Source organism: Crinia signifera, chromosome 6 (genome assembly GCF_055691185.1).
Source record: "Crinia signifera chromosome 6, ASM5569118v1, whole genome shotgun sequence".
NCBI classification, from domain to species: Eukaryota; Metazoa; Chordata; class Amphibia; order Anura; family Myobatrachidae; genus Crinia; species Crinia signifera.
The window spans coordinates 41,572,221-41,594,230 of NC_139222.1; the positions used below are offsets into that span (position 1 = coordinate 41,572,221).

The 22,010-nt window shown below is 43.8% G+C and overlaps 1 pseudogene; it reads left to right on the forward strand.

The window, feature by feature from the left end:
* The first annotated feature begins 6,942 nt into the window (after positions 1-6,942).
* LOC146011750 (5S ribosomal RNA) lies at positions 6,943-7,061 on the forward strand (annotated as a pseudogene).
* The last annotated feature ends 14,949 nt before the right edge of the window (positions 7,062-22,010 follow it).

Below are 22,010 nucleotides of genomic sequence, written 5' to 3' on the forward strand. Positions count from 1 at the left end.
TCTCCTACGAGATTTCGACCTGTATGACACTTGGAGAACAACCTACCCAACTGGCCGGGAATATACTTACTATTCCCCGGTACACAATACGTACTCAAGGATCGACTATGTCCTTTGTGACAAATGGTCCCTGCAACATACCACAGGGGTCGATATTCTCCCAATCACTTGATCTGACCACGCCCCCGTTGTGTGGCAATGGGACTTCCACCCATCCAAACTCCCCTCTAGGCCGTGGCGCCTCTTCCCACATTTGCTGATGGACCCAACAGCTAAAAGTACCATTCTAAATGCAATCAACTCGTACATGTCCAACAACTCGCCAAACGATACCTCCATAACCAACCACTGGTGTGCCTTTAAGGCTGTCACTAGAGGTGCAGCCATTCAGGCAGGGGCCAACATGAAACGCAGAGCCATTATAACCCAAAAGGCCCTAGAAGCTAAGCTAACTACCCTTGAAGCCCAAAACAAAACGGCTCCATCTGGCCTGTTAAAGAAAGAGTTGGCAGCTGTACGTAGCCAACTTCAAAAGCTTCTCCTTGCACGCACCCAGTCTGCCCTGAATAGGTTAAGGCACAAATTTTATCTTTCTAGCAATAGGTCAGGCAGAATGCTTGCCCACAAACTACGCGCCCAACAAGCTAGGAACAGAATTAAATGTATAATTTCCCCCAATAAAGAGAAATGTAACAATCCCAAAGATATTGCTAACCAATTTGCAGATTATTATTCCAAGCTCTATAACCTTTCCTCCGACCCCTCCACACCACAGCCCACTAGCGACTCCATTTCAGGCTTCTTAGACGGCTTACGATTTCCCTCCCTCACCTCGGAACAATTAGACTCTCTTAACGCCCCCTGGACACAGTCAGAGGTTCAAGCAGCTATTAAATCTCTTCCCCGCAATAAAGCGCCCAGGCCTGATGGATTTATCACAGACTTTTATATTACATTTAGCGACCTTCTATCCCCATACTTAACTAATCTTTTTAATGAACTCTCCTCCACAGGCATTGCCCCCTCAGAGTTATTAGAAGCCCGCATAGTAACCATCCCAAAACCAGGCAAAAATCCAGCCTTCTGCCAAAACTACCGCCCTATTGCGTTACTGAATAATGATATTAAATTGTTTGCCGAGCTAATGGCGCTCCGTATCAATCAATTTTTGCCCTTGCTGATACATCCGGACCAGACTGTATTTGTCCCAGGCCGTCAACGCTGAAACGCTGAAAAAGCATTTGATAGATTCAATTGGAAATACATGCAAGAGGTATTTTCACGCTTTGGCTTCAGGGATCAGATCCTTACGTCGATTCTGTCGCTATACAGCTCCCCGTCGGCCCGGGTGTTCAGCAACGGCTTCGTATCCGACTCTTTTAAGATCTCCAATGGCACTAGACAGGGCTGCCCTCTCTCCCCATTAATATTCGTTCTCTCCATAGAACCCCTGGCCATCTCAATTCGCAACGACCCCAACCTTCCAGGCCTACGAACAGGCTCCATCAGCCATAAGCTTAGTCTCTTCGCAGATGACGTCTTACTCTTTGTGACCAACCCTGTTTCCTCCCTTCCACTTCTCCACTCAATACTCAACTCCTATTGGCCCTTATTCTGATCGGTGCGGCCGGATCCGAATATGCGGCCAGGACCGTGCGTGCGAAACCCCGCCTTCCATACGGATCGCCAACTCCGTCCGTACGCGGTAAGAAGCTGGTCGAACGGACCGCACGTGTATCTTTCATGGAATACGCCTCCTCCATCTCAGGGAACCTCCCCCATCATTCGATGGTCGCACATGCGCAGAGACGCCTCTGCACATGCGCAGACACAAAACATCGGCGGCACGAACGCACGCGGATATTACCGCACCAACCAGAATAAGGGCCATAGTGCGGACTCCTACTACAAGCTCAACACAACTAAAACTGACGCTCTCCCGATAAATCTGGCCAACTCTCTACCCCACCTAAAAACTACCTACAAATATAATTGGCAAACGGTTTCGATAAAATATCTAGGCATACATATTGCACCCCTTATGGCGAAAGTTTTTGATGCCAATCTATCCCCGCTCCTCACATCCCTTGCTGCTACAGTATATCCAAGTCCTGGTTATCATTTGAAATTTCCTGGATGGGGCGCATGGCAGCATTTAAAATGTCACTTCTCCCTAAATTAATGTATCTGTTCCGCACTATCCCCTATGTTTTTCCAAAAAAGTCTTTGCAACTTGCTACCTCCATTCTGACAAAATATGTCAGGTCAGCTAAACCCCCAGCAATGGCCCGCTCAAAAATGTCGATCCCCAGAGCCTTTGGTGGACTCGACCTCCCTGACTTATTCCACTATCAGTCAGCTTGCCTATTAGCCTCAGTTAAGAACTACACTGACCATGCTTCCCCTAGAGAGTGGGTGAGCATTGGACAAACCCATTCTCCCCACATCCCATTATCGGACCTACTCAAGATCCCAAAACATGTTAGAATTGCCCTCCCGAACCTACTCCCATCCACTAAAGCCACTCTTCACGCATGGGACCAACTGACTGCCACTCTTCCAGCTCCGACTTCTCTCATCGCTACCCTACCTATCACTATAGTAGCGAAGTTGATTCCCAACCTCCGTTTATCTGTCTGGACCTCCTGCAGGATTGCTTCCCTTGGTGACATCCTGGACGCTCACTCTATGATTCCCTTTACCACCCTCCAACGCCGGTTCTCACTCCCCAACACAGAACATTACCACTATCTACAACTTGCACATTGGTGGAAAGCCAACTTCCACAACTACTCCCCCCCCAGATGCACTCTCACAGATAGTTCTCTCCAGGCCTTCCATGTTACACTCTACAAGAGAAATCTCATTCTGGTATAAAACCCTGGTGACTCCCCCTGAGTTCTCCAAGACCTCTGCCCACAGGAAGTGGCAGGTCATTCACACCTTCCCAGTGGCGTCAGATCTTTCTATCCTCCTACACAATGTCCCGTTGCCTTAACCACACTGAGATGCACATTAAACTCATCAACCGCCTCTATCTGACTCCTGACTGTCTCCACACCTTCTGGCCCTCCTGCGCTAACCAATGCTGGAGACAGTGTGGCTGTGTGGGCAACATATACCACATCTTCTGGTCCTGTCCTAAGCTCCGGAGGTACTGGGACGAGGTCTTCAAGTTAATCTCTGATGTCCTCCAACTTACTCTGACCCCGTCACCACATATCGCCCTATTCCATGTGTTCCCCCCAGGAGTCCCAGTGGAAAAAGCATATGTCCTCGGGCATATACTTATTGCTGCACGGGCGAACTTAGCCCAGCAATGGAAACAACCCGCCCCCCCATCCCTCCTCCAGGTTATCTTGAAAACAAACCACCATTACCTTATGGAAACCAGTTCACTACCCTCTCATCTGAACCCCCCCGCCCCCACCCCCGCTGGTTACCATGGTACACATATACCACGGAAGGAGATGGTACCAGATTTCTTCCCTCCGCAAGCCCCCCTGACTTCATCACAGTTCAGCCTGAACGAACTTCCTGACGCCTCCCCATCCCTGGACCAGGGCCCTACGCCTTCTCCTTCTTCCTCCTATGCTTGTTAGTTTCCTCCTATTCGGTAGATTTGAAGACTACTGTGTTAGCCATGTTTTGCTATGTCCATAACCCTGCTCTTTCATTAGTCGCTCTGCGTAGCGACATACTGTAAGTTATGTGTTCTGAGTCAACTTGTACTTGACTACGATTGAAGTCCATGTCCCCTCCCCCCCTCCACCCCTGAATGTCCCCTCTTTCTTTTTGTACCCCATATAAACTTTCTGCACCAATAAAAATGTATTGATGGAAAAAAAAATAAAAGAGAAAAACACAGACATCCCTATATATCTAAGGATGTAAGTATAGTTCTTGTTTCAGCTTCATGGTCAGGGGATAATAATAAAGATATATCTGTCTGGTGGTGGACTCCAAGGGGAATGTCCATTCTCTCACTATAATCACTCCACTTGATCCATTTAGGATGGGTAGAGTTCGCCGAGAGATTGCATCTATGATCAGCTGTCTCGAATAAATAATGTTTATGAACCTTATTTATAACAAGTTGTTTATCAGGGACCCGAGGTGATTTCCAGGCTTGACCTATCGCTGCTTTAGTAGCTATCAGGCTCTGTTCCATAATATAGGCATCTTCTTGGAAAATGAATAGGGAATAATGAAACAAGGCTACAACAGGATCTTTTTTTTTTTTTTAATAGTTTTTATTGGAAATTTTGCAAGAAAACAGACACACATACATTTAACATATAGATACATTAGGAGGTCGTGGGCACAATAGTTGTATATACATACATACACAGGACCAGCATAAGTCATAAGTCGTAGGTCATTAAAAAATTTGCGTATTTTACATATGGTGCATACCTATCATTTCATTTATATATGTTTGGTATCGTCCCTGCCATTAAATCATCTCTTTCAATAGTATTATCCTGACAGATATTATACCTCATTGAAGTTGGTATCTTCCCTGGTCTGTACATTATTCTTAGCCTTTTAATTTCCCTAATGCGCCCGCAACCTCTGAAGGTTATGATAAGACATAGACAAACGAACATAACATGACAACACAATTGGGAAAATGGGGGATAGGGGGGGGGGGGGAGAGAAAGAAATTAAGAATAGGGGCGAGAGAATGAAAGATAGAGAATGAAAGTGGAAGATAGAGAATAGAGAATATCGGGTTCCACTCTTTACACAATTTCATCTATTAATCTTTATCAGCAACGATAACAGATCAAGGGGTACATATTTTGGTGGTGACCGGGTCAACTCATAGGATCATAGTAGGCAAAGGAAAAAGGTACCTTAGAGTATCTCTTAACCTTCATACCAGGTTTTATACTTCTATAACAGGTATTGTTACATTTTCAAATACAGATGATATATGATTTTTAGTGGCTACATCGAGTGACTCAATAAATAAGAACCATTTTTTATAGAGTTTACTTGCTCCAGTAGTTATTTCAAGCCTTGCGTATTTTCTTTCAAAATATAATATTTGTAGCATTTTTTGTTGGACTTCTCGTAACCGAGGAGCTGTTTTCTTTGTCCAGTGAATTAATATGCATTTCCTGGCTACGGTGATTATTGTTATCAGCAGAGAAATTCTGTTTTTATCAAAGTCCTCGAGTTGCCAGCCTGTGAAGTTGAGTCCCATCAGTGCTGCTGTGTTGTTTGGGAGCTTGGTGTTGAAGATTTCATTACAGTAGGCTGTAACCTTATTCCAGAACTGTTTTACTTTATAAGAGTCCCACATGCAGTGTGAGAAGGTAGCAGAGCTTATACCGCACTTTAGGCACAACAGGATCTTTAGGTATATGAAATCCCAGTACATCTCCCATAAGAGAAAATACCCTAGTCCAGTGGTTCCCAAACTGTGTGCCTAGGCACCCTGGGGTGCCTCGGGACCCTTGCAGGGGTGCCTCAGGGTGGTGGTTCAGGAGCAATGCAAATTATTTATAGTCATTATAATAGTCAAAACCAGTGCTGGTGGCCGTAAATCATAAACTATGTGTACAAACATAATTAAACATAAGGATGACAAATACAGTAAACTTAATTTATTTTATTTAATTTAATATTTTTTTCTAAAATTCTCAATAAGAAACTTTTTTATCCTGTGGCGCCGTGAAAAAAAAAACCCACTGCCCTAGTCCATAATGGGCTCACCACTGGGCATTCCCAAAAAATATGTAGGATAGATCCAACATGTCCGCATCCCCTCCAGCACTAATTGGAAACTTATGGCCATATCTTGTGCAGCCGCCTGGGGGTGAAATAGGCTCTATGACATAGTTTATAGAACATCTCACATTGGTTGAGACACTTGGAGAGCTTGAAGCATGAGGGAGAAATATAATCCCATTCTTCCACAGTAAAAGTCCTACCTAAGTCATTCTCCCATCTAGTTTGGGCTACCAGTTTACCAGATTTCAGTTTGCCAATTTGGTAGTTGTACCATTTGGAAACACCACCCTTATGAACCTGTGAGGACACTCTTGCTACAATCCTTTTAGGGAAGGAAAGTGGCACAGAAGGTTAACCAGAACTCGAGGTCAGCCAATGACGCAGCTGGAGATATTTGTAAAAGTCTTGTCTAGGTAGATTACATTTGTCCATTAGTTCTGTACAGCTGAGATTTTTTTTAATACATATGGGAGGCAATTATTTATTGTGTAAATCTCCAGAAAGTCAAAAATTGCTTGATACTTCAGCCCCTAAGTGACCACACATTCCAGAAATAATAACAAAGAGACCAATTGTTAGTGTAGGACTTGCTGTGAAATTGGGTTCCTTGGCGATGGGCTGCAAGCTTAAATGCATTGATCAATTCATGAACTAAAACCCCATTATTTATTTGATTATTTGTATATTAAGGTGAGTTAGTTCATTATGGAGAGTGTTGAGTCCCTGTATTTGTATTTATTAGAGCATGTGGTCACAGGTCACTACACCCAACCTGGGAATGGTGAGTGCTGTGGTGCTCTGTATCTATCTATTTATCTATCTATGTATTTATGTATCTATCTATCTATCTATCTATCTATCTATCTATCTATATATATAACAAAGATTTTTGAATTACCTACTACCATGTGTTAGTTCTCCAATCTGATTGCTAATGCCCCGTGGTGTACTGGGGGGAAACATGTTTTGTAATGATCAACTTTGGAATGTCTTCATATTAAGTGCAAGCCTAACAAGAGGTTAGGTCTGGAGCTGGGAGAGGTTAGGATTGTGCACTATTGAGGGTTAGGTTTGAAGGGAAGGTTACAGTTAGGCTGTGGGGTGGGAGGGTTGGTTTAAATCTGACATTATAATCCGTGCTAATATCCATGACTACGATAGTTAACTGGAGCAGCTGTCTATGATTTGCACCCCTACCCATTATACCACCATACCTCACTGGTCTGCCCAAAACCCTTCCGAACTTGGAAGCCAAGCAGTGAAGGGCCTGGCCAGTATCCGGGTGGGAGACCCCTGGAGAAGTCCAGGTGTGGTATTACCCATCTGGGGTTGCACGATCATTTGACAAGCAGCTTTGGAGCCGCCTACTATCAGTGTTCATAAATTGGCCATGAGGCCTAACTTTATTATCACTATAAGTATTTAAATTTTAGTACAAAGTGACGTGGGGTAGCCTAAATCCCCCCCAGAAACAAATCCCTACCCCGGGGGTTTAACTCATTTTTGCAGCCTACCGTCACTCAGGTTCACATACCTGTGTTGATCAAGTGCAGTAAATGATACAAAAAACGTGTGGTGTCAAGAGATTTATTTGAAAAGTATATTTAACATCATAGAATAACCACACAACAAAACCAACAATATTATATATGATATAATTTCCATTGTGCCCCCCCCCCTTTTTTAAGCTAATTCCAGTAAAAGTTATATTTAAACTAATTCCATTATACTTCATTAATATATGATTTAACCCCTTCCCGACATTTGACGTACATTTACGTCATGGCCGGGAGGTACTTCCCGACACATGGCATAAATGTACGTCATGAGTTTAAACTGTCACTGCGTCTCGAGACGCAGTGACAGAGGGACGATGTCTGCTGTCCCTGACAGCAGACATGTCCCTGCATGCCCAGGGGGGGCTGCGATGCCGCCCCCCCGTCGGCGATCGCTGTGATTGGCTGTTCAGTGTGAACAGCCATTCACAGCGTTTTCCTGTGTTACCAGCGAATCAGACGCTCGGTAACACAGGTGTCAATCACCGCCGGGCGTCAGGGGGCATGAGGGGGTCATCGGTGACGATGACACCTCACCCCACCCTCACCCCACCTGCCCCCAAGGCTGTGATTGGTCCGTGGGACCCACGGACCAATCACAGCCAAGGCGCGACATTTAAACTGACGGTGACTGCGCTGCAGACGCCATTCCGGTCTGGAATAGCGTGCAGAACGGTCACCGTGCCTGCCTGCCGTGAATACCGACCTGATCCTTGCTAATACTTACCTGATCCTTGCAAATACCTTACCTGATCACCTTATCACTGCTTGTAGCGTGCTGGACGCTTCCTGGATCTGACTTCCTGAGACTTCCTGCTGCTGCTGCAGTGTGATAGAGAGATAGAGAGATAGAGAGAGAGATAGAGAGAGATAGAGAGAGATAGAGAGATAGTGACAGAGAGAGCTATATTTTGTGTCTGCTACCCCCCCTTTTTGGGGGTGCAGGGGTTTTCTATATATAAATAACTGTCAGTGCTGCTGCTGCAGTGTCATACAGTGATAGATAGTGATAGATAGTGATAGATAGTGAGAGGTAGAGAGATAGAGAGATTTGTGTCTGCTACCCCCCCTTTTTGGGGGTGCAGGGGTTTTATTTTATATATATAACTGTCAGTGCTGCTGCTGCAGTGTCATAGAGTGATAGATAGTGATAGATAGTGAGAGATAGAGAGATAGAGAGAGATAGTGACAGAGAGTGATAGAGAGTGTATATTTTGTGTCTGCTACCCCCCCTTTTTGGGGGTGCAGTTTTTTTTTATACATATAACTGTCAGTGCTGCTGCTGCAGTGTCCTAGAGTGATAGATAGTGAGAGATAGTGAGAGATAGAGAGATAGAGAGAGATAGTGACAGAGAGTGATAGAGAGTGTATATTTTGTGTCTGCTACCCCCCCTTTTGTGCTGATCAGTATATCTGTGCTGATCAGCAACTTTTTGGGGGCGCAGAGGTTTTTTTTTTATATATATACCTGTCAGTTGCTGCCAGTTGCACTGTCAGTTGCACCAAAGGTTGTGCACCTGCTGTCCCTCACTGGTAATCAGTGTCGCATCACTGATCACCTTTTTTTTTTTTTGTGAGTGCTGTGGGGTCTTTTTTTAATTTTTTTTTTACACACACTGATTTTGTGGGTGTCCTGTGGCCACTGTGCGCCGATCAGTGACGTACATCACTGATCAGCTTTTTCGGCACAGGGTTGATCAATTTTTTTTTTTTTTTTGATCAGATTCCTGTTGCCTTTGAGCGCTGTTCAGTGACAGACGTTACTGACCAACATCTGTGCTCAATTTTTGGCGCAGGACCTTTTTTTTTTTTTTTAACCCCTTCAATTTTTTATTTTTAACCCCTTCATTTTTTTTTTTTTTTATTGGTATAAAGTATTTTTTTTTTCTGCACCACATACACACTACACACTACATACCCCCCGGATTGAAATAAAGTTTGTACCCCCCCCTACACTATACACGTGTTGAAACATTTCACTACCAGTAACACAAAAATAAAAATGGCATCCCAAATGTCCTCCCAAATGTCCTCCCAAATGTCCTCCCAGTCATCCAGGAGAATGTATTCAGTGGAGGAGGCATATGCCATGCTTGCCTCTGACTCTGACACAGGCAGTGATGCAAGCGGGGAATTTGAAGGATTCGTCTTAAGCTCCTCTTCCTCCTCTGGTGATGAGGGACCCCCTCAAAGACGCCCCCGTAGATCAGCTGAGATTCCCCCCCCAATAATTGATCTAGTATGGACCCCACCACCAGACAATTTTGAGCCCCAGGTTCCTGAGTTTTTGGCCATGCCAGGAATCCAATTTGATTCCACAGGTCTCAGAGAAATTGACTTTTTCAAATTATTTTTCTCTGATGATTTTATAAATTTAATGGTGGACCAAACTAATTTATATGCCCAGCAGTTTATTGCTCAAAACCCCACGTCATCATTTGCTAGGTGGACCCCTGTAGATGCAGTAGAGATGATGACGTTTTGGGGTCTGGTGTTTCATATGGGCATAGTAAAAAAGCCAGAAATTAGGCAATATTGGAGTACAGATGTTCTGTACAGTACTCCATTTTACCGTATGGCCATGCCCCGGACTCGATTTGAGACAATTCTTAAATTTATACATTACACCGATAATGCACAGTGCCCACCCAGAGATGATCCCACCTTTGACCGGCTATTCAAAGTCAGGCCGGTCATTGATCATTTCAGTGCCAAATTTGAAGAGGTGTACATCCCTGAAAAATTTATTTGTATCGACGAGTCCCTTATACATTTTAAAGGAAGGGTTAAATTCCGCCAGTACCTTCCCAGTAAGAGGGCAAGGTATGGCATAAAAATGTATAAACTGTGTGAAAGCACCTCAGGGTACACCCACAGGTTTAGGGTTTATGAAGGGAAGGATTCAAGAATTCAACCGCCAGAATGCCCCCCCTCCCTCGTAGGTGTTAGTGGGAAAATTGTCTGGGATTTAGTGCACCCCTTCCTGGATAAAGGTTATCACCTCTATGTGGATAACTTTTACACTAGCATCCCCCTGTTTAAGGCCCTTGGTTCAAGAGGTACAGCAGCTTGCGGTACTGTGCGCAAGAACCAAAGAGGCCTCCCAAAAACGCACATTGCCCAAGTAATGAGAAGGGGTGAAAGCAGGGGAATATGCAACGAAAATATGTTGTTGGTCAAATATAAGGACAAGAGGGATGTCCTTATACTGACAACAATTCACGGAGACAGTACCACCTCCGTCCCTGTACGAGGTACCAGTACCCACACCTCAAAACCTAATTGTATCCTGGATTACAATAGGTACATGGGCGGAGTGGATCTTTCAGATCAGGTACTGAAGCCGTACAGTGCCCTGCGGAAAACAAAAATCTGGTACAAGAAGGTGGCCGTGTATATCATCCAGATGGCACTGTATAACGCTTACGTGCTATTCCGTTCTACCGGCCAGAGGGGGACATTTATGCACTTTCAAGAGGAAGTCATAAAGGGCCTAATATTTGGGAACCAGCAGGCAGAGGGCCCCAGTACTTCTAGTACTGGCCCCCGTATTGTACCAGGGCAGCATTTTCCTGATGAAATCCCCTCCACTGGAAAAAAGGGCAGGACACAAAAAAGGTGCAAAGTTTGCTATAAAAAGGGAATAAGAAAGCAAACTATTTTCCAGTGTGACACTTGCCCCGACAAACCCGGCCTATGTATAAAGGAGTGTTTTAAAATATACCACACATCTATGGAATATTAGGTTCATAATTTCACCGTGCTTCGGGGGTCTTGCTAATGCCACATAGCACCCACCATTCATTCCACCAGAATCTGAGCCGCAAAATCCAAAAATCACTCCTTCCCTTCTGAGTCCTGCCATGCACCCAACTGGTATTTTTTGGTCACATGTGAGGCATTGCCGTACTCGGGAGAAATTGGGGCACAGATTTTGGGGTGCTTTGTCTCCTTCATTCCTTGTGAAAATGAAAAATTTTGAGCCAGAACTGCATTTTTGTGTAAAAAAATGTAATTTTTCATGTTCACTGCCCAGTTTTATCAAAATTGGTGAAACCCCTGGGGGTTTGAAATGTACACTATACCCCTAGATGAATTCCCTGAGGGGTGTAGTTTGCAAAATGGGGTCACTTGTGGGGGGGTTCCACTGTATTGGTGCTTGGCGGGTCTTGCTAATGCGACATAGCACCCACCAAAATTCCACCAGAATCTGAGCTGCAAAATCCAAAAATCACTCCTTCCCTTTTGAGTCCTGCCATGCACCCAACTGGTATTTTTTGGTCACATGTGAGGCATTGCCGTACTCGGGAGAAATTGGGGCACAGATTTTGGGGTGCTTTTTCTCCTTCATACCTTCTGAAAATGAAAAATTTTGAGCCAGAACTGCATTTTTGTGTAAAAAATGTAATTTTTCATGTTCACTGCCCACTTGTATCAAAATTGGTGAAACCCCTGGGGGTTTGAAATGTACACTATACCCCTAGATGAATTCCCTGAGGGGTGTAGTTTGCATAATGGGGTCACTTGTGGGGGGGTTCCACTGTATTGGTGCTTGGGGGGTCTTGCTAATGCGACATAGCACCCACCAAAATTCCACCAGAATCTGAGCTGCAAAATCCAAAAATCACTCCTTCCCTTCTGAGTCCTGCCATGCACCCAAATGGTATTTTTTGGTCACATGTGAGGCATTGCCGTACTCGGGAGAAATTGGGGCACAGATTTTGGGGTGCTTTGTCTCCTTCATACCTTCTGAAAATGAAAAATTTTGAGCCAGAACTGCATTTTTGTGTAAAAAAATGTAATTTTTCATTTTCACTGCCCACTTGTATCAAAATTGGTGAAACCCCTGGGGGTTTGAAATGTACACTATACCCCTAGATGAATTCCCTGAGGGGTGTACTTTGCAAAATGGGGTGACTTGTGGGGGGGTTCCACTGTATTGGTGCAACATAGCACCCACCATTCATTCCACCAAAATCTGTGCTGCAAAATCCAAAAATCACTCCTTCCGTTCTGAGTCCTGCCATGCACCCAACTGGTATTTTTTGGTCACATGTGAGGCATTTCCGTACTCGGGAGAAATTGGGGCACAGATTTTGGGGTGCTTTTTCTCCTTCATACCTTCTGAAAATGAAAAATTTTGAGCCAGAACTGCATTTTTGTGTAAAAAAATGTAATTTTTCATTTTCACTGCCCACTTGTATCAAAATTGGTGAAACCCCTGGGGGTTTGAAATGTACACTATACCCCTAGATGAATTCCCTGAGGGGTGTAGTTTTCAAAATGGGGTGACTTGTGGGGGGGTTCCACTGTATTGGTGCTTGGGGGGTCTTGCTAATGCGACATAGCACCCACCAAAATTCCACCAGAATCTGAGCTGCAAAATCCAAAAATCACTCCTTCCGTTCTGAGTCCTGCCATGCACCCAACTGGTATTTTTTGGTCACATGTGAGGCATTGCCGTACTCGGGAGAAATTGGGGCACAGATTTTGGGGTGCTTTGTCTCCTTCATACCTTCTGAAAATGAAAAATTTTGAGCCAGAACTGCATTTTTGTGTAAAAAAATGTAATTTTTCATTTTCACTGCCCACTTGTATCAAAATTGGTGAAACCCCTGGGGGTTTGAAATGTACACTATACCCCTAGATGAATTCCCTGAGGGGTGTACTTTGCAAAATGGGGTGACTTGTGGGGGGGTTCCACTGTATTGGTGCAACATAGCACCCACCATTCATTCCACCAAAATCTGTGCTGCAAAATCCAAAAATCACTCCTTCCGTTCTGAGTCCTGCCATGCACCCAACTGGTATTTTTTGGTCACATGTGAGGCATTTCCGTACTCGGGAGAAATTGGGGCACAGATTTTGGGGTGCTTTTTCTCCTTCATACCTTCTGAAAATGAAAAATTTTGAGCCAGAACTGCATTTTTGTGTAAAAAAATGTAATTTTTCATTTTCACTGCCCACTTGTATCAAAATTGGTGAAACCCCTGGGGGTTTGAAATGTACACTATACCCCTAGATGAATTCCCTGAGGGGTGTAGTTTTCAAAATGGGGTGACTTGTGGGGGGGTTCCACTGTATTGGTGCTTGGGGGGTCTTGCTAATGCGACATAGCACCCACCAAAATTCCACCAGAATCTGAGCTGCAAAATCCAAAAATCACTCCTTCCGTTCTGAGTCCTGCCATGCACCCAACTGGTATTTTTTGGTCACATGTGAGGCATTGCCGTACTCGGGAGAAATTGGGGCACAGATTTTGGGGTGCTTTTTCTCCTTCATACCTTCTGAAAATGAAAAATTTCGAGCCAGAACTGCATTTTTGTGTAAAAAATGTAATTTTTCATTTTCACTGCCCACTTGTATCAAAATTGGTGAAACCCCTGGGGGTTTGAAATGTACACTATACCCCTAGATGAATTCCCTGAGGGGTGTAGTTTTCAAAATGGGGTGACTTGTGGGGGGGTTCCACTGTATTGGTGCTTGGGGGGTCTTGCTAATGCGACATAGCACCCACCAAAATTCCACCAGAATCTGAGCCGCAAAATCCAAAAATCACTCCTTCCGTTCTGAGTCCTGCCATGCACCCAACTGGTATTTTTTGGTCACATGTGAGGCATTTCCGTACTCGGGAGAAATTGGGGCACATATTTTGGGGTGCTTTTTCTCCTTCATACCTTCTGAAAATGAAAAATTTTGAGCCAGAACTGCATTTTTGTGTAAAAAAATGTAATTTTTCATTTTCACTGCCCACTTGTATCAAAATTGGTGAAACCCCTGGGGGTTTGAAATGTACACTATACCCCTAGATGAATTCCCTGAGGGGTGTACTTTGCAAAATGGGGTGACTTGTGGGGGGGTTCCACTGTATTGGTGCAACATAGCACCCACCATTCATTCCACCAGAATCTGTGCTGCAAAATCCAAAAATCACTCCTTCCCTTCTGAGTCCTGCCATGCACCCAACTGGTATTTTTTGGTCACATGTGAGGCATTGCCGTACTCGGGAGAAATTGGGGCACAGATTTTGGGGTGCTTTTTCTCCTTCATACCTTCTGAAAATGAAAAATTTTGAGCCAGAACTGCATTTTTGTGTAAAAAAATTTAATTTTTCATTTTCACTGCCCACTTGTATCAAAATTGGTGAAACCCCTGGGGGTTTGAAATGTACACTATACCCCTAGATGAATTCCCTGAGGGGTGTACTTTGCAAAATGGGGTCACTTGTGGGGGGGTTCCACTGTATTGGTGCTTTGGGGGTCTTGCTAATGCGACATAGCACCCACCAAAATTCCACCAGAATCTGAGCTGCAAAATCCAAAAATCACTCCTTCCCTTCTGAGTCCTGCCATGCACCCAACTGGTATTTTTTGGTCACATGTGAGGCATTGCCGTACTCGTGAGAAATTGGGGCACAGATTTTGGGGTGCTTTGTCTCCTTCATACCTTCTGAAAATGACAAATTTGGAGCCAGAACTGTATTTTTGTGTAAAAAAAATAATTTTTCATTTTCACTGCCCAGTTGTACCACAATTGGTGAAACCCCTGGGGGTTTGAAATGTACACTATACCCCTAGATGAATTCCCTGAGGGGTGTAGTTTGCAAAATGGGGTCACTTGTGGGGGGGTTCCTAACTTTTAGCATCTTATGGTGCCTAGAAACCTACATGGTGCCTAAAAAATAATCTCATAAAAAGGAGGCTCCAAAATCAAGTAGGTGCTCCTTCTATTATGAAGCCTGTGGTTTGGTCACCGTGCACACTAGGGCCACATATAGGATATTTATGAAAACAAAAGAATTGGGGGAATCAATTTTCAGTCACATTTCTCTAGTAAAATGTACTGTGTTCCTTAGAAAAATGTATTAAAATTGCAAATCTGCAAAAAAAAAGAAATTTTGAAATTTCACCTACACTTTGTTTTAATTCCTGTGAAACACCTAAAGGGTTAACAAACTTCCAAAATGCTGTTTTGAATACTGTGAGGGGTGCAGTTTTTGAAATGGCATCATTTATGGGGGTGTCTCACATACAAGTCCCTCAAAGTCACATCAGAACTGAACTGGTCCCTAAAAAAATCAGTGTTTGAAATTTTCTTGAAAATTTGAGAATTTGCTATTCATATTGTAAGCCTCCTAGTGTCCCAAAAAATTAAAAGGAAGTTGAAATAATGATGTCAACATAAAGTAGACATATGGTCTATGTTAGTTATTCACTATTTTGAGTGGTAAGATTATTTGTCTCACAAGCAGAAAATTTAACATTTTGCAAATCGCTAAATTTTCCATTTTTTCACGATATTTTGGTATTTTTCACAAAAAAACACAGACTGTATCGACCCAAATTTACCACTAATTTGAAGTACAATGTGTCACGAAAAAACAATCTCAAAATCACTGGGATAAGTAAAAGCAAAAAAAAGTTATCCCCACTTAAGTGAGACATGTCAGATTTGAAAAAAAGGGCTCTGTCAGGAACGCAAAAACTGGCTCTGTCAGGAAGGGGTTAAAGAGTGCGCCCACAAAGCGTTCACTGTCTTTGTTTTGCTTCTCCTGCAAATACAAAACAACCATCCCACTTAGGATGAAGGGGGTATGGATAGCGGTTAGGCACTTGGAGAATTTGGACTAGTCATCAGTTAGGGAATGTTTTAGTTAGGTAGGTAGGGTAAGTATACTTAGCCAATCCCTATCAGGATTGTGATCAGTCAGACTTCACTGCCAAATATGTAAGATACTGCACATACTAATATTTTTATCATTTTTTGTTAACAACATCACTGTAAATATGGGACTTTAAAAAAAAAGTTTGTTTAGACTAAAAAGTATTTTTTAATTGAAAACAGCTGGAAAATCTATTTTGTGTATTAGACTGAAAGCAGTAGACTTGTAGGAGTTGTTGATGTCACACGCTTCTGGTAAACTGAATTTCAATATGCAGCAAGAGGAACTAATGCTAAGTGAATGAAGTGAATTTCCTTCATTTACTTTAATGGTTAATGACTCTACGTGATACCTTTTAAAACAACAGTAACAAAACCAAGATTGGGAAAAAGAAAAGGTTGCTAGTGGCTCATAAAGTGCTAATACTAAAAGTAGAGAACTCATTTTGAACATACATATTGTATTTATCCAATAGTTTTTGCCAGTAACAACAAAGCATCAAGTCTATACTGTGCACTGTTCAGCACACCGAGAACATTATTCTGAGACCAGCTGCCAAATGTAATGTGCAGTAAGTATTTCATCCATTGTAAGTGCCTTAAGTGATCTGCCTGTGTTACGCTGCCCACTGGGGCACAGGGAGTAACTGTTGGTAGATGAAGGCAGGAAGTCAGGCGTGAGCCCGTAGCCGGGACCGCCGGTTAGGACGGCCACAGCGGATGCTACACTAACTCTGTTGAGTCCCTGAGGCAGATGGTAAACCCCTGCAGAGCTAGGCTTCACCTGTGGCCACCGCGTCCGAAGGAGCGAGTTAGGCCCGCTCCGACCCCAATGCAGCTAGGTCTTAGGAATAGACAAGGGGTAGACGATCACCAAAGGGTACCCAAGAGGACCACTAACTACCGGGCCTAGCTGAGGGAAGACCCCTGACTGCCGGCACCTGGCCAAATCGGGATGCGACCAAGTCGCAGACTCAAGTGAACCAGAAGAGGAGTCCCAGCAGGATACGCCACAGGGACAGCGACACCCCAAAACAAGGATAATGAAAGAGGGCACTCCCTGCCTAAGGGTACTACTAATGACGAAAGAAAGAAAGAACCAGAGCAAAAAGAGCGATAAAATGACAGATGATGATAATAATGAACCCACAGAAAGGCACGGCCACGGCAGGCCACAGGGTTAGGAAAGAAAGAGAATAATGAGCCCACGGAGGGGCACGGCCACTGAATATAGAAATCAAGACCAAGGCTCCACTGGAGCACTTACGTGACCCACGAGAAGATGGAGACTGTGGGCCAAACGTAGGCTCAGGCTGAAGCAGGTCTCAGGCAGCAGCAGGACTCTGGCTGAAGCAGGACAGGACACACCAAGGAAGGCTGGGAGAAGAAGTAAATAAGGCAACAAGGAGCAGGACAAAAAAGGACCGAGGACTTGGAAGCCACGGGGATCGGATTTAAAAGCTTAACTGCTAAGGGGGCAGAAAGCTATAACCGGCGTCTGTGCCCAGCAGACGCCGGCTATTTATTTGAATTTCGCGCCGCCTGACTGACGTCTGGTGCACACGCTTGCGGCCGCCGGGCGGAAGCTCGGGAACGTTGCCTGGCAACGTCCCGACGCTCCGTCTCAGAGTGAGGCTTGGGACGCTGCCCGGCAACGTCCCCAGCCACGTCACTCAGTGCCGCATCCGCTGTCTGTCCGGGTGCATTGCAGCCCGGACGGCGGCGTGCAACAGCCTGTTGTTATTATTGAGTACAGAGGCTCCATCTATACTAATGAATCAAATACTGCACAATGTGTATTAAAAACATGTGAATGGGAAATCCACCTGGATAGAAGAATTATAGAGATAACTAGTAAGAAAATGACCCATGCAGAACATACTGGCATGCCATCCAGTCGCTAATGTCAAGATGAGATACATGAGGTAATCATTTCATAGGGCCGTATTCATTGAGAATATTCACGGCGTGTTTAGGATTCGCTGCACAGTCGCCTTGTTCCGGAGCCTCGCTGTCCCCCCTATTCAATGTCGCAGGGGCTCGCTGCCCCTGATGGCGAGTGTGAACTCCTGCGCCGCAGGGAGCCTGAGGATGGTGGCAGGCAGGGAGATGGAAGTCTCCCTGCCTGCCCCAGAACATATGTGGGGGGGAGGTGGGCTCCCCGGGTGCCAGGCAGCACAGGCTGCCCCCCAGGAGAGCCAGCAGGGGACCAGGTATTCACTGCAACCTAGTTGTTGTAGACCTAATGACCGTATCCCTTCGGAATAGTTAACAACCTACCTAAATAACGAACAACATCACAGTAATGTCAACCCTATGCACACCCGAACAGAGTAGCACTTGAGTTGCTACTTTGGGGCGCCATTAAGCGGCCTCATGCACACAAAACACTTGATTTCCCTCCATAGAGGTGAGGTACAGTGTTATCCTTTTATTAAATTGATACTTGTATTTATATTATTCTGTGACATTTGTATTTGTTTTTAAAATAAGTATAATCAGTTAATTCTCTGTCTTATTCTTTGTACAATTTTTTGATAAACAGTTTAAATGATTTTTTTAGCAGGATTCATATATAAAGTTAAAGTAAATAATAAGTAATTCATTTATTTGAAATCTATGAACTAATGGCAATTTGCAGTTGGTGGAAAAACAAACACTTTGGTGGTGTCCCCACTCCATGTACAAAAGCAACTAAAGACAATGGTCCTTACTCTGGTTCATTCACAAAGGCAAATTCCTTCTCAAAGAGACAAAACCATGTGCACTGCAGGTGGGGCAGATGTAACATGTGCAGAGAGATTTAAATTTGGGTGAGTTATTTTGTTTCTGTGCAGAGAAAATTCTGGCTGCTTTATTTTCACCCAAATCTAAATCTCTCTGCACAAGATATATCTGACCCACCTGCAGTGCACATGATTTTGTCCATTTGAGAAGTGAACCAGAATAATGGCCAATGAGGCAGATGTATTTTTTTTTTATATTTTTATTTGGATTTTCAAATTTTTGTAATTTTACAAATAAACAGATATGCGAAGTATACATGGTAATAAAGCATTGTGACATACCAAGAGTAGAGCACATGAACTAAAACAATAAGCTATGATTAGATCTCAAATCCCTCTTGTAGAGTCTCATCCTTGGCTCAGAGCCGGCCCTAGCCTAAATGATGCCCTAGGCAAGATTTTGGCTGGTGCCCCCTAGCACTGTCACTAGTTCTGCCTCTGACCCTGCTCCCCTTTACCAGCACCATCAACCCTCATCATAGCAGTCATCATTTTGGTGCTCCTACCCGCTATATTTTAAATAGAAACAGTGCACACATTTGGTGCGCAGCCCAAACAGGGAAGGGGCATGGCCACACAATTTTGCCCCCAATTCAAATTATGCCACACAGTAGTGCAACTTTATTTACATTATATAATTCGATGGTGTCCCTTATTCACGTTACATCACACTGTAGTACCACTTTACCTTATATACATTACTCCTCACATTATACCCTTAGAAAAAAATTCTGAGAAAATATTGTATTTTAACCACCTCCATGGCCACACTGCAACCCAGCACAAAGCAGTGTGTGCTGGGCAGAGGAGAAGAGCTGCAGCTGCTGCTGTTACTTAAGGGAAGGGGGCCCGGGGCCACCACTGGGCCCTCCCATCAGACTTTGGCCTGGGTAATTTGTACCCCCTACCCCTTTCTCTCAGCACCCCTGATAATACCACACAGTAATGCCCCTTACACATGACACACATTATTAATGTCCTTATAACCATAATGCCCCATACACATTATGCCAACCTTTATTAATGCCCTTCATACACATAATGACACACAATGCCCCTTACACATATGTTGCACATTATTAATGCCCTTATACACATGACACACATAATGCCCATTACACATATGTTGCACATTATTAATGCCCTTATACACATGACACACATAATGCCTGTTACACATATGTCGCACATTATTAATGCATTTATACATGACACACATAATGCCCCTTACACATATGCCGAACACTATTGCACAACCAACCCACCCGCAGTCAGCACTCGCACAGCCGCTAACACTGTGACCTCTGCTTCTGCTTGGATACAGATGTTTCCTCATACATCTTGTCTCAACAGGCCATGCAGCTCCTGGCCAGTTCTGCTAACGTTGGGGGCCTTTTTTGCTGAAAATTCGTCTTCTTTGCATTGTTATGACGAGCACACACAAGGAGCTTCCGATGATTAAAATGATATGTGGCATGCCTATATTCTGTGTGCGACTGTGGCTGTACCTGCATACGGAATGCTATGTTACAGTGATTTCCATGAATACACTATTTCATATGCAGATACAGCCTCACTCACACACAGAATATAGGCATGCTGCATATCATTTTAATCAGCAGAATCTGCTGATGCCCCTAGGCATTCCAAATGCCCTAGGCAATTGCCTAGTTTGCCTATGCCTAAGGCCGGCCCTGCCTTGGCTTAAGACCTCCGTGAGGACTGGGCAGGGATTTGATAAGTGCCGAAGTCGCAGGGGACTTCAGGTATCAGGAGAAAACAGAGTCCAGTGTCCTTTAAGTCAATATCTGTAGCGAGTCTTTCGCTTAAACGGTGTTTAATATAAGGTACCATCCTATGGTAAAATGCTGCATACTTTGCAAGGTGACAATTAAACTAAACACAACAACAATATAATAACAGAACAATTACATTAGGTACAAGGAAATGAAAGGAGAGAGAGGGGGGGTAAGGGAGGGACATAGGGATGGCCGGGCTGTTCATCTCGTTAGTCTATAAGTACATTTCAGGCGATATATGGAGATGTGGGGGTTATTACCTTAATGTACATATTGGGTGAGATTCAATAGGATGAGAGATTCAGAAAGTGAGAGATTTGGTAAGAAATCTCCTGGTTTATTTAAAGCAGCAATCATTTACACTGCAAAATCAAACTGGTTTTGCAGTGTAAATGATTGCCGCTTTAAAAAAACTGGAGATTTCTTACCAAATCTCTCACTTTCTGAACTCTCATCCTATTAAATTTCACCCTCTATGTAATCAGAGTTGTCGTATTTACCGGTAGAGAGAGTTGGCGGTAAGTATTCCACGTTGTCGAATCAAACAGAGACATAATTTGGTTTTGTTGACCTGAGTCCAGTGACTCAATATACAGTCCCCATTTCTTATAAAAACGTAGGCCCCCCTCTTCTATATTAGGCAGAGTAGATTGCCTTTCTAGGTACAAGGTTTTAAGAAGGTGGGTGCGGATCGTGTCGATCCTGTGTGGAGACCTAACGGTCCAGTTGGTTAGTATTAGTTTCTTACCTATAGTGAGGATTAAACATAATAAAGGCGATAGGAGTTTTTGCTTCCCGGAAAGGTGCCATACAGAAAAATTTAGCATTAAAATTGCCAGTGGATCAAAAGTCAATTGAAGTTTGAACGTGGCATTAATAAAGCCTAACACTTTATACCAAAACTTTTTAACTTTGGGACATGTCCAAAAGCAGTGGATAAATAGTGCCACAGAGGCGCTGCACTTCAGACATTTCGGGGAAGCATCAGGTACCATATGGGCCCGTTGTCCCGGAGAAATATAAGCCCTGTGCAAAAAACGCACATGTGTCTCCTGTAGCCTTGCAGAATGTAAAAATTTAAAAACATTAGTGAGATCCCAATGTAGATCTTTGAGCACCATAGGTTTGCATAGGTCCGATTCCCATGACGACACTCCGCGCGTCCAAAGTTTATGGGGACATAATGACAGAAAATCCCAGTAGAATAGTTTGATCTTGTATGGGGCTAAAGAAATCATGGCAGTCAGAGAGGTTAGAGGGTCTAAGGATAATGAGGCGTCAAATGGGGGAGGGAGTGACTGAACATAATGCCTTAATTGCAAATACATGAAGAAGTCTGAGTTAGCAATTTGGAATTTTTCGACCAGGGAGGTGAAAGATAGGATAACACCCCCAGGGTCGAATACATCTTTAATGGAAATAATACCCTTTTTTTTTCCACATGGTGAATCTTGTATTGTCCTGTG